The following is a 13,790-nucleotide window of genomic DNA, read 5'->3' on the forward strand; positions in this document are numbered from 1 at the left end:
AGCAGTAGTTGTGCTTTCATGAGAACAGTAGCCATGCTGGGTCGAATACAGAAGTGGTTATGTAATAGATGGAGTTGAAAAGTTGCATACAAATACAATTTTCTATTTTTGATAGAGGATATAAAATTGCAACTGGCCTATAGTTTTAAATATATGTATTGATTCTGCTTGCACAGGGCAATAACGAAGAATTATTTCCTTAATGAGAGGACTTTATTTTCAGATAAAGATATTTATTAAAACTGAGACTGGATATGCAATGGCCCCAGCTGCTTTTTTAAGATATTCACCAGGTTTCAGTAGGCTGTAATTTATTTGTGGTACTTTGTGATGGTATATGTGGGAAATGGCTGGAATAACTGGAAGGAGAAATGGTGAAGGAAGTTATTTGAGTATAGACATCTAGCGCTTGGGTAGTCACCTGGTTAGTCAATGACAGTACTGTCTGTATAAAATGAGTATCGAATTGGTTGGCTATGGTATCATTTTGTTTCTGTCTGTTTGGTGTTGGCTATACAGCCTGTGCTGAATTTAATGTTGTATTGACTGAAGCCCAGAACAGCTGTGTGTGTTTGTGTGTGTGTGTGTGTGTGTGTGTTTTGAATGACTGAGTAATAGGTTTTCTTTTCTTAGGTGATAAGTTGTTTTGTTAGGTTTCTTAGTTGTCTATATGCTAGTAAAGTCAGAGCTGTTTTATTTTTTTGTCCAGACCTTCCAGACTTTGTCTCTTTGCTTTATGAGTTATTTAGCTACTAAGAATTGCCATGGGGCAGGGTTGGCTTTGACCTCTTTTGTTCTGACATTGGTTAGTGTGTTTTGAACACCTAGAAGATTGTATTCCTCTCAGAGACAGCATCAACCATGGGGACAGTCAGTAGTGACACCCACTTTAGGAAATGTAGTTTATTAATAAAAGCGCCTTCATGAAAAATAGTACATTTTATTATTAGACTGTAATGATACATTTTGGGGCGTTATGATGTAGAATGGTAAGTGATCACTTAGGCTGCCTGACAGAGTTCCATGAGATGAGATTTTATTTTGAGAAGGTTGTTATGATCCAGTCAAGGGTTGATTGTCTCACTTTGGCTTTGATATATCTAGTTTATGTGGTTATAAGTTGGGTGAACTTGTAAGGATATATACTATTGGGGGGGATTTTACAGAGACGTATGTAGTACAGATTAAGTGTTTAAGGTGCACTTCATAAGTTCAGCTGAGGTATAAGAACATGCAACTAGCTATGAATTTGAGTTATGCCTATATGAACAAAGTTGTACAGTAACAAGTAAGGGGTGGGATGTGAAGGTCTCAACCCCAGCTGTAGTTTTTGTTACCTCTCTGTTGACCATAGAGGCCTACTGAACAGATGTTCGCTTTTCAGAGACAACTTCGGAGCAGTGTCTGGTAAAATGACTTGCCCAGAGTCATACAGTAGGCAAATGAAGGTATAAGGAATCGACCCCTGGACCTCTGGCACAGAAAGCAGCTCATTAACAGATCTGAGCTTTGGTCTTGTGACCTAACTGTCAGACTGCACATTAAGCAGGCATAACTCAAATTCATAATGTTTATGCATGCAGGCAAATTATGCCTACACAGTAAGATACGCAATAATTAGATGCCTTTCATTATACTGGCAATCACTTGAACTTCATAAAGAGAGTGGAAGTAAAATACTGTTATTGACTCTTCACTGAGTCACCCCTAAAGTGGGTGTCACCAATGACTGTCCCCATGGCTGATGCTGTCTCTTACTTTGCTTATGTTTTACCTCCTATCACCTCTACTTACTTTGCACTACCTAATGCCTTGCACAGGTAGTATTTAGTTCTTTTTTTCTTCATGATAGGTCAAGTCCAAGTCCAGATGCTATAAAAAATTTCAATTCTGTATTTAAATACTGCTGTTGTTGCTGTGTGTTTTTGATTCACTAATTGCTGTTCTGTTGTTTTGTATGCTAATTAGTTGCTAACTCCTGCTTAGTAGTTTTAGTTAAACTCTTGTATATATATTTTTTTCTTAGTGTGTTACCTTAGACTGTTACAGTGGAGCTTTTCTCCTCGGGCCTCTACTGAAAATGGACATGTATCCAGTTAGACTAGCCCGGTCAACAAATGTAAAATAAATAAATAAAAAAAATAAAACTGAAAGATGTACAGTTTTGCTGTGCCTGCAGGACAACCTGATTAACAAACAACAGACAAAGTAAAACAAGATTCCATGAACAACAGCAATTTGAGTTTGGACCCCTACATACTCAGATAGATGCCAGGCATGGAAGTAATAAACTTCTAGATGCCCATGACATACACTTTACATTCAAAGGCACAATGAAGAGTGATTGTAAGACAGGTAGGGTGTGAGTAAGGGACCTGATGTATTATGTTAATATATAATCAGTGTGTAACACAGCATCTTTCTGAGTAACCTGTAAGCACTACATTTTCGCCTTTTGTGAATTGTTTGAGAACGCAGAGAGATAGTTACAAAGATTGAGGGGGGGGGGGGTCAGTGAGGTCATGTGGTAAAGTAATGATATTAATGCAGTCTGAGCCTGTCTGAAAAGTGATGATGATGCCTGCATGGGGAATGGTTAAGCAGTGGGACACACACACACTGACTGATGAAGATTTTCTCTTTTAAAAGCACCAGTCCACCTATTACATTGCATAGTTTATATTTAATCATATGAGATCCAATATTTACACAATTGGTCAACAGTCTGGAGAAAAAAAAGATACCAAAAAGTGATTAAGAATCATGACTCACTAGGAGACATGATTTGAAGGCAAAAAGCATGTCTAGGATATTGCATCACTCCATAGATTAATACAGCAGTAACCAACGACATCAGCGTGGTATATTGAAGATTTACCCATGGTTGCCATGGTTTAATCACGAGGGTGAAGTCCGAGTGATTAAATAAAGCCAACCGTGGGTAAATGTCAATATACCACTACCATGGAGTTGGTTATTGCTATTATACAATGACATTATTTAAAAAAAAAAAAAAAAAAAAAACTTACTTTTCTTAAATAATGTCTTTTTTAACGGTGCATTACTGTTCTTCCGTGGCTGGTGGTATACTGCTTCCTTGTGGTGATGTACTGCACATGCATATGGGACTTGTGTTCCCACGCATACCCAGTACATCAGTGCTCAGGAAAGTAAGCAAAGGAGAAAAGAAGATCTCTGTTGCTCCGCTTTTCCTTTATTTATTTATTTATTATTTTTTTTTTATTTAAAAAAATGGTTCGGGAAGTTTAGAGTAGGAGAGAGACAGAATGGAGGAAATACCAGGGAAATCAGGTACATGTCTTTAGTTTTAAACAACGTACCTGATTTCCCTCGTATTGTCTGCATGGTGTCTCTCTTGTATGTCCGGAGTCCTCCGGACTACAAATTTTGTTTTTATTTTTGTTCAAACAAAGTTAAAATTAAAGAATATACCAACAGAAAAAAGTCCGGGCAACCGGACACTTTTTTGTTGGTATATTCTCGGATTTACAATGGGCACTCTGGTTGGGCTGGCCAATCAGCGTGCTCGTTTTAGAATGTTAATGGCCAGTCATTGTATAATTAAGACTACATCATTGCCACCCACTGAAAATATCAAATGTCCTCAGCATTCCCACTGCAGTGGCACTGTAATAGATTGAGTTTAGACATACATATGGTCAGTGGATATTTGGTACATATTTAATTTCTTTACTAACAGCAATCTGTATTCCAACTAGGACCTGCACACTCTTGCTCTCGCCCAGTTATTTAAATTATATAAGCAATGGCTTTGGTGAAGCATAGTAGTGCACTGACAATGGTGGGATAATATTCATAAACAGAGCTGAGGGCTGTAGCCAGAGAGAAAATATGAAGTGGGCAGTATTTTATTTACTATGTAAGAAGGAACTGTTTCTGTTGTTGGTATGTGGATTACAGGACCACTATAGTCAGAAGCTGAAAAAAGTATATGTTGATAGTCATGCAATACTAATGTCATGCAGCACAATTAGTATATATCCAGTTATTTACATTATCCATTCAAGAGCTGCAGTGGACAAGAGCCTGTCTTTGCATTCAGGAGGTACAAGGCAATGAGAATCTAATCCAGGATAGGATGCACAACTGACTGACTCACTTACGCACACATGACGCAAACACAGGTATGCATTTTGGAGGACCACTAGTTCCCTAACATCATGTCTTTGGGAAGTGGGGTGTATTTTGCAGCACCCACTGAAGACCTATACAGATATAAGGAAGACATTAGACTGCACACAGAAGCACCTTTTCTGAGAATCAAACTGGAGAACACAGCACTGTGATGTAGCAATGCTGACTGCTGTGCCACTGTGACACCCAGTACGGCAAGTAGTTATTCCTAATGGCTTCAAGTGACCTTAAAAAGATGAACATACTAACATGATTTTGTTTTTTAGCTAACTGTTCCTAGAACCAGGCTGGATCTTGGTGAAATGGGGCTCTAGGGAGGGTAATGGGCCCCTCCCATGCATTCATTACAGCGTCCAGTAGCTTCGCTGTCTCTTCCCAGTTATAAACACTGTTCAAACCTGTTAGTGGCACACTATTTTATTCTTTACTTTTACAATGATTACAGAGATTTGGATTTAATTTAAACTAACCCTGATGGCCATTTGCGAAATAAATCTCACATTGAATAGAGAGTTAACAAGGGCAACATTAAACGTCTTTTGCAGTAGGTCCAGTTCTTGATACGTGAGTAACTCAAGTGTAACTAGAATTTCAGAAAGTCATCTGCAGAAGGCTGGAAGATAGAGCTGTGGTCAGTGCTTTTGCCTGCAGATTGGAGGGCAGATAATTTTTCAGTGCATGGCTAATGCTTGATGGATATGCCTGTACAAGAACGAAAACCAGATACTGAGGAGCAGGTGCATATTATATAGTTCATTGTATGTGTAAGAAGATCTAAGCTTTCACTAGGGGAAACTATGCATGGAAACCTTTCTGGGATGGGAGAGGAATGATATGTGCAGGATCTTCACAAATTATGCCCATTATTAAGCCTTAACTGTGGTGTCTTATTGCTCAAATCCTTTCTATTCAACCTATCTACAACAGCATCACCACTAGGGACAGTGAGCAAGAAGAGGGGCTAAAGCTAGTTAAAGAGGAAAAGAAAGGCTGAAATGGGGGGTAATTCTGCTTAGAGTAAAAAATGTGGACAACTTATTGTCTTTCAGTTATTTATTTATTAATTTGTATTTACAAGTTTAGTCTCAATAGCGACCCCTAACCGGGAAAAGCCGAAAGACACAACAACAACAACAACAACAACAAAAAAAGTCTCAATAGGACTATGGGCAACTTTCAGTGGACATCCTAGTTGGTCACCAAGTAGGTACTTTTTTGATAATACAGTGGGATCTTTTCAACCATCTGTGTTACCACCAACTCAAGCAGATATGACCTTGGTTTTAATGTCTCATCTGACTGTATCCACGTGTGTGTGTGTGTGTGTGTGTGTGTGTGTGTGTGTGTGTGTGTGTGTGTGTGTGGTACAGTTGTCTCACTATAAATAATTTCAACTTTCTCCCCAATACACTGCCATTCTTAGACACCTGTGGTGGAAAAGATCACTACTTTGACTCCCCAGATGTAGCAAATGGCAGAACATAAATCTTGACAGAGTAGCTTCTTACTGCTACTGAAGTGTCTTGTAGTAGACTGTGCCAGGAATGTCAGAAAAGGCATAACACGCACTACCCTTGGTGGTTACAAAAGTACCATTTTAAAATTGTTATTACTTGTATACCATTGTTATTACTTGTATACTGCTGTCATTACTTGTATATCATTGCTATTGCTTGTATACCATTGTCATTACTTGTATACCATTGCTATGACTTGTATACCATTCTCATTACTTGTATATCATTGCTATTGCTTGTATACCATTGTCATTACTTGTATACCATTGCTATGACTTGTATACCATTCTCATTACTTGTATACCATTGTTATTACTTTTATACCCTTGTCATTACTTGAATACTATTGTTTTTACTTGTATACCATTGTTATTACTTGTATACCATTGTCATTAATTGTATACCATTGCTATGACTTGTATACCATTCTCATTAATTGTATACCATTGTCATTACTTGTATACCATTGTTATTACTTGTATACCATTGTCATTACTTGTATACCATTGCTATGACTTGTATATCATTCTCATTAGTTGTATACCATTGTCATTACTTGTATACCATTGTCATTACTTGTATACCATTGCTATGACTTGTATACCATTCTCATTAGTTGTATACCATTGTCATTACTTGTATACCATTGTCATTACTTGTATACCATTGCTATGACTTGTATACCATTCTCATTAGTTGTATACCATTGTCATTACTTGTATAACATTGTCATTACTTGTATACCATTGCTATGACTTGTATACCATTCTCATTAATTGTATACCATTGTCATTACTTGTATACCATTGTCATTACTTGTATACCATTGCTATGACTTGTATACCATTCTCATTAGTTGTATACCATTGTCATTACTTGTATACCATTGTCATTACTTGTATACCATTGCTATGACTTGTATACCATTCTCATTAGTTGTATACCATTGTCATTACTTGTATAACATTGTCATTACTTGTATAACATTGTCATTACTTGTATACTATTGTTTTTACTTATATACCATTGCTATTACTTGTATACCATTGCTATGACTTGTATACCATTCTCATTAGTTACATACCATTGTCATTATTTGTATACCATTGTCATTGCTTGTATTCCATTGTCATTATTTGTATACCATTGTCATTGCTTGTATTCCATTGTCATTACTTGTATACCATTGACATTACTTGTATTCCATTGTCATTACTTGTATACCATTGACATTACTTGTATACCATTGACATTACTTGTATACCATTGTTATTACTTGTATAACATTGTCATTACTTGTATGCTATTGTTTTTACTTATATACCATTGCTATTACTTGTATACCATTGCTATGACTTGTATACCATTGCTATGACTTGTATACCATTCTCATTAGTTACATACCATTGTCATTATTTGTATACCATTGTCATTGCTTGTATTCCATTGTCATTACTTGTATACCATTGACATTACTTGTATTCCATTGTCATTACTTGTATACCATTGTCATTACTTGTATACCATTGTCATTACTTGTATATCGTTGCTATTACTTGTATTCTGCTGAACTGGAATAGCAGCCCAGTTTTGCTGAAGCTAAGGAAAGGAATTTAGTTTAGAAGTCAGTAGATACATTTGTATGACTGCCTTCTATACATGTGAACACAATCTGCTTTTAGTCCTGCCCTGAGTAGCCCTTATTCTGACCCACAGACAAATGCCTGCCATTCTACTTACAAGTGCAGAACCTAACAGCTTGAACTTTACAGAAATAAGACTTGGATGGCTGCCCTGGCACCACTTATCTCTACGAAGCCACTCGCATACTTTGTGTGTACAGTTGGCACATCATTACTGCATACTAATGTTTGGGTATAAATTCACATTTCTACCACATTGGTCTAACCTTCCAAGGAAAGGCTATGAGTCTTAGCTGTTCCTGGTGTGAAAAATTCTGAGAGGTACACAGGTTTAATCCTCTGGCCTGATAGTGAAAAGATGGCTTGACCTGAAGTGATTCTTTGTTAAACTGGAATGCAGTGTACAACAACTGCTAGTTCTATACCCTTTTTGACTTTGGCAAAAAAGAAGGCAGACACAGACTTCAAATATTAATCAATAAACTATCTACTATACAATATACAAAGTGTTGAAAAAACAGTTGGATCATAAACTAGTGACCTTCACCTTTGAAACTTCTAAACCTGCATATAATAACATTTCAGAATTCAAGGATTTCCAACATACAGATCTCATCAAATTCTATGACGAAGTTTCAAAACTCACTCACATCATCATAACCCCAGTTGTGGCCACAGCAAGTAGCTTCACAAAGAAGTTCTGTGTCCACTGAGGTAAATGTATAGAACTGGCAGAACCTATCAAATGTAAATATAATCGGACATTTAAATACAAACCATCTTGGTGTCTCACCAACATAAATAAATTCTACAACAACAGAAAAAACTCATTAGAATATATAGCAGATCAAAAGACCCTCAAATCAAGGACAACATCAGAAAAGTAACTAAAAACTTCGAAAAATGTTGTTAGGACTACTAAGGCAGTCCATAAATTTAGGTTATCATAGGAAGCCAAAGACAACTACAAATCCTTCTTTATTTAAATTAGGAAACTAAGAAATGACACCTAGCATTGCTCTGAGTTTATTCAAAATGGCATTGCCTACTCTGACCCAGTAGACATTGACAACATACTAACAAATTCCATTGCAAACATTACCCTGGTGATTACTGTCCAAAGCCCACTTATCCCTGAAGTCTTCAGACATCCTAAGACTATAAATACTTCCTCCATAGCACCTGATGATATACCTATCTGTTTAAAATAAACATCACTAAACAAGCCCTTGCAGAACCTCTCATTAAACTGTTTAACCTGTATTCAGCCACTGGTTTCAGCCCTGAGGTTTGGTGTATAGCAGTAGTGATGCTACTCCACTAGGGTGGTGCCACTACTCACCCCAGGTATTATAAGCTCAACAGCCTGATGAGTCTTATTTGCAAAGTCATAGAACATATTATAACCGACTTGATAAACTGTGACTTTAAAAATCTTAACAGGCTAGTTTGTCAAAAGGATATCATGTCTACTGAATCTAGTTAAGTACTTTGAAAGACTAACTCAAATTCTTGACAGCAGGCATCTTATCTACATAGCATAACATGACCAGGCCATGCTCACTGACAACCCCCCATGCTAAGATAATTAGTAAAATGCATTACAAATAGATCCCTATGTGGTTAAATGGATTGCAGATTGGCTAAAGGACAGAATTCACATGGTGAGGGTAGTACGTGCCTCATTAAAGAATATGAAGGTAACCAGTGAGTCCTGTAGGGCTATGTCCTGTAAATTCTTTGTTTGACACTTACTTTTCTGATCACCATACCACAAACAAAGATCTCTGACTCACCAAGTTTGTGGATGAACGTAAACTTGGAGTCATTGTCAAGTCCCCCTCTCACACCCAAACCCTGCAAAAAAAATCTTTCACTTATAAATACTTGACATACTAAAAATGGGCTTAAATTGAATACTAAAAAGTGCAATACTGTCACATTTGTTAAAGTACACCTCCTCGAACATACAACATAGAAAATATCCCACTTCAAAATAAGAATAATTTCCTCGCCTTTGATCATCAGGTAATGACAGTAGTCAGAAGTTGCTTCTATGTAGCATAGCTGTTTTCCAAGGGAATGTCATCCTTATCCAGAGAAGTCATCATTGCATTATATTCTGTACTGATTAGGCCAGTTATTGAATGCAATGACACATTTGGGATGTACCTTGCTAGACCTACCAAACATGTAGAAAGACCCCAGAGGTTCCTAAATAAGAAGATCCCTGCTTAAAAATCCTAAGCTATCAGAAAAAAATAGAAGCACTGTGCCTGTATTAAGTATCATAAAGACTTCTATGGAGAGGTCTATGCCTTGTCTTCTGAGACAGTAGAGTCCCAGGGGGTCCTGGATCTTTTATATTTCCACAAATTGAATAGTCTCACTAATACCAGAACAAGAGATCTAAATCTTCACCAGTTGATAAGTTAAACGCTGTGGAGATAGGATCCAATGTCTGTCTGCCTGGGATGACATGTTGGACAAGCCACGCTGCTTTGCAAGGGATGGCTTACACCTGTCACCACTGGGCTTCCGGATATTGGCTAAGGCTCTTGCCACCCCCATAGTGCCTTTTTTAACCCACCTCCTTAGAAAACAAAAATGGAAAAAAACTAAGGGTAATGCTGCTCAACGCCAGAAGTCTAAATCTCAAGATGCAGGCACTTGATCCACTCCTCAGCATGGAGAACATCGACGTCTGTGCAGTAACTGAAACCTGGTTCAAGGCTCCTGAGAGCACCCCAGCGCTACCAGGCTATACCTCATATCATGCTTTTCGGCCCCAAAACCCGGGCCGAACCACAAAGGGAGGGGGAGTGTCCATATTCATCAAGGACACCCACACCTCCAGGTTAGTAGCAACACATGAAGCATCAGAGACCATACAGGTGCAACTAACCATAGGCAAAACTGCTATACAACTGGTAGCATTTTACAGACCACCCTCCCAATCTCAAGAACCCCACTCAGCCTTCCTGAAGACATTGGAGGATATGAATGTATCACAAAATACAATCATACTGGGAGACTTCAACTACCCAAACATAGATTGGGTACATTATTCTAGCCCTAATACCCTAGCCCAAAGGTTCCTGGAATACATAAATTCAAATGCACTGGAACAACTAGTCACCTCTCCCACTAGGGGAGATAATATACTAGACCTGATCATCACAAACATGGGGACAAAATGCTCCACACCGGAAGTATACCCCTCACTAGTGAGATCTGACCACAAACTAATCACCCTGGATATACATATCCCACCTCCACCCCCAGCACAAAAGACCACAGTGAAAAACTTCTGAAAAGCAGACTTCACTCTTCTTAAGACTGAGATGGTATCCTTTAAGCCCACTGTGCCAGTGGATATCACATCACACAATGCCGAATCCTTCACAAATGCTTTCTATGGACATCTCCAAGAATGCATTGATCATGCAATCCCAAATAAATCCAAGTCCCTCTCCACCAAAGGCAAGCGTCCTGTCTGGTGGACCTCAGCCATTAACAAATTGTATAACAAAAGAAGGAAGCTACTGCACGTCAGAGCAAAATCCCATGAAGGGAAGACATCTCTGATCAACATTAGCAGAAAACTACATTCTCTCATAAAAACATCCAAGGCCAACTTTGAGAGAAAAATCGCTAAGGACACTAAAGATAACCACAAAGCCTTCTTCAGCTATGTTAGAAACCTGGGCGGAAACCCTCAGATATGCTCAGAGTTGGTTCACAACAACAAAAAATACACTGAACCCACAGATATTGCCAACATTCTGGCTGACAGGTTCAGTGCAAATTTCTCCCCTCCCTCACCCCCAAAAGAAGAAATACTTATCCCAGCTGAATGTAATCTCCCTGTCATCTCAGATGTCCAAGTGAGAACCGCCCTAAACAAAGCTAAAAACACAGCATCAATGGGACCTGACGGTATCCCGGTTTGCGTGTTACGTGAACTCCAAGAGGAGCTAAACCCACACATAAAAATGCTATTTAACCTTAGCCTTACTTCGGGATATGTACCTGAACACTGGCGTACAGCAACAGTGGTCCCACTCCACAAAGGGGGTGCCTCTACAGACACTGGAAACTACCACCCCATAAGCTTAACCAGCCAGGTCTGCAAAGCTATGGAAAGAATCATTATGGAACTCATAAACAGAGACATAGGGGACCTACAGACACTTGACCCCACCCAGTTCGGCTTTGTAAAGGGCAGATCCTGCCTTTTGAACCTGGTTGACTTTTTCGAAACAGTCACTAGAGCCATTGATGAGGGCAAAGCAGTCCATACAGCCTACCTGGACTTGGCTAAGGCCTTCGACACAATACCCCACTCAGGCATCATAGATAAACTCAACAGCTTAAACGTAAACCCTTATGTCACTAGATGGGTTGCAAACTGGCTAAAGGACAGAACCCATAAAGTTAAAATCGCTGGAGCAATGGCAGACTCAAAGCCAGTCACAAGTGGTGTCCCACAGGGATCTGTCCTGGGACCCCTCTTGTTCGGCATTTATTTCTCAGATGTTAAAGCAAACATGGGAGGGCTGTGGCTGACAAAGTTCGCAGATGACTGCAAACTAGGCGCCATAGTCGATACACCAGCGGGCACATACATCCTACAAAAAGGCCTCACAGAAATGGACAACTGGTGCCGGAGTCACGGCCTTAAACTAAATGCCAAAAAATGTATAGTCATCCCCTTTGGAAAAAACAAAGTACCCACAAATTATCACATAGACAGCAACCCACTGAGTATGGAAAAAGTAATCAGAGACCTAGGGACCCAAGTCGACAGCGACCTTTCATTTGACACCCACGTTGCCAAAGGCTTTAGAAGGAACAGAAATTTAAAGGATTAGCTCTGTCATGAATATAGGAAGACACAGAGGACTATGATTCATAGAAAGGGTACCATGTAAAAGATGCAAAGTGTGCTGCTATATTAGAGAGCATAAACAGTTTAAACATCCCTTAACAGGTAAAGAACTTTATTTGAACAGTTATGCAGACTGTAGAACACGCAACGTTATTTACTTAGCTGTGTGCCAACTTTGTACCTCCTTCTACGTGGGAAAAACAACCTGTATGTTGAAAGATAGAATTCTGAAGCATTTCTCTGCCATTAGATTATGTAATGTACTTAATGCACTCTATCAGCATGTGATAGACAATCCGGGTCATACATTTATGTTTGCGGTTTTACAAGTTATGAAAACTGTTTAAGAGAAGGGGACTTGGTTAATCATACAGAATACAGTGAACTGAAATGGATTATTGAACTAGCAGCAGATAGAACTCCTGGTTTGAATAGAGAAATACCACTGAAGCCAGCCCTTAAGAGGAGGAGAGTGCAATACTGAGTTGTGATTGGTTAATTTTAGTTTAAATGTGATGAGATTTTGTATGCATTATATCTGATGAAGGGCTTAGACCTGAAAGCGCTTATGCATTTGTGATCTTGTTTTTATCTGTGGTTTTATTAAAGTGTAACTCAGCCTGGTGGTCTGTCTGCCTTTTATTCATTTGCTACAAGTTTGGAACTTTTGGGCAGTGACCTTTGGTGAAGGATTCCTGTTTTCGTTTGTTGAATAAATCTAAATAGCTGTGAAACATTTACGTTGAGAGTAGCATGAATATAGAGGAAAGAAGGGAATCTGTAAAGGTTAGTGAGTTTTTTAAATATCTCTACTCATTTTTTGATTTCAGTAGGAAATAGTCTTATACAGCAAGAGCTATTTTGAAAGCAGGTTGTTTCTATAATACACTGCACAAAAAAATATAGTCTGAGGGTGCCTATGTATTGTGATGAAACTCTGTTGCTAGACTGCTAGAAAGTGAAGGTTGGAAGCTGTTATGAATTAATTTTTAAGTAGTGATTATTAACACTGCTTTTATAGTTAAAGGAGAGTGTTAGGCAAATGGTGTAATCTTTTACCAGAAACATTAATAAAATAGTCAATTCTGTTTAGGGCTTTTTGAAAAGTTACAGTGTTTTGTGAATTAGCCAAAGTGACAAGAGGCAGGACATATTACATCTTGAGGATGAGAGAATTTTCAGTGATGCAATTTTTTGGGCTTCAGGGATGAAGTAACAGGATGTCCTGATATTAACAGAGAAACCTACATTACATTAGGTTATCTCCAGGAATCAGAAATACATAAAGGAGAGGATGAGAAGAGTTTATAATTATTTAATTTTGGTGGTGTTGGCTATCAGATGGTGTTTATTAATCTACTCTGCTTCACATGGATGGGGAACCTGTTCCAGAGACGGGGTAATCTCTGGGTTACATATCTGTCTCTCCAGCAGGTAGTATTTATATCACAGGCAAGGTTTAAGTCTTTAGAACAGGTAATTCTGGTGCTGTTTGTTTTGCAGATATGCAGGAGGTCCATCAGAGTAGGGTCTGACAATGCTATGTATGCCAGGAATTGATCT

This window comes from Protopterus annectens, chromosome 8.part0, assembly GCF_019279795.1.
Source record: "Protopterus annectens isolate FY-2018-M chromosome 8.part0, PAN1.0, whole genome shotgun sequence".
Classification (NCBI taxonomy): Eukaryota; Metazoa; Chordata; order Ceratodontiformes; family Protopteridae; genus Protopterus; species Protopterus annectens.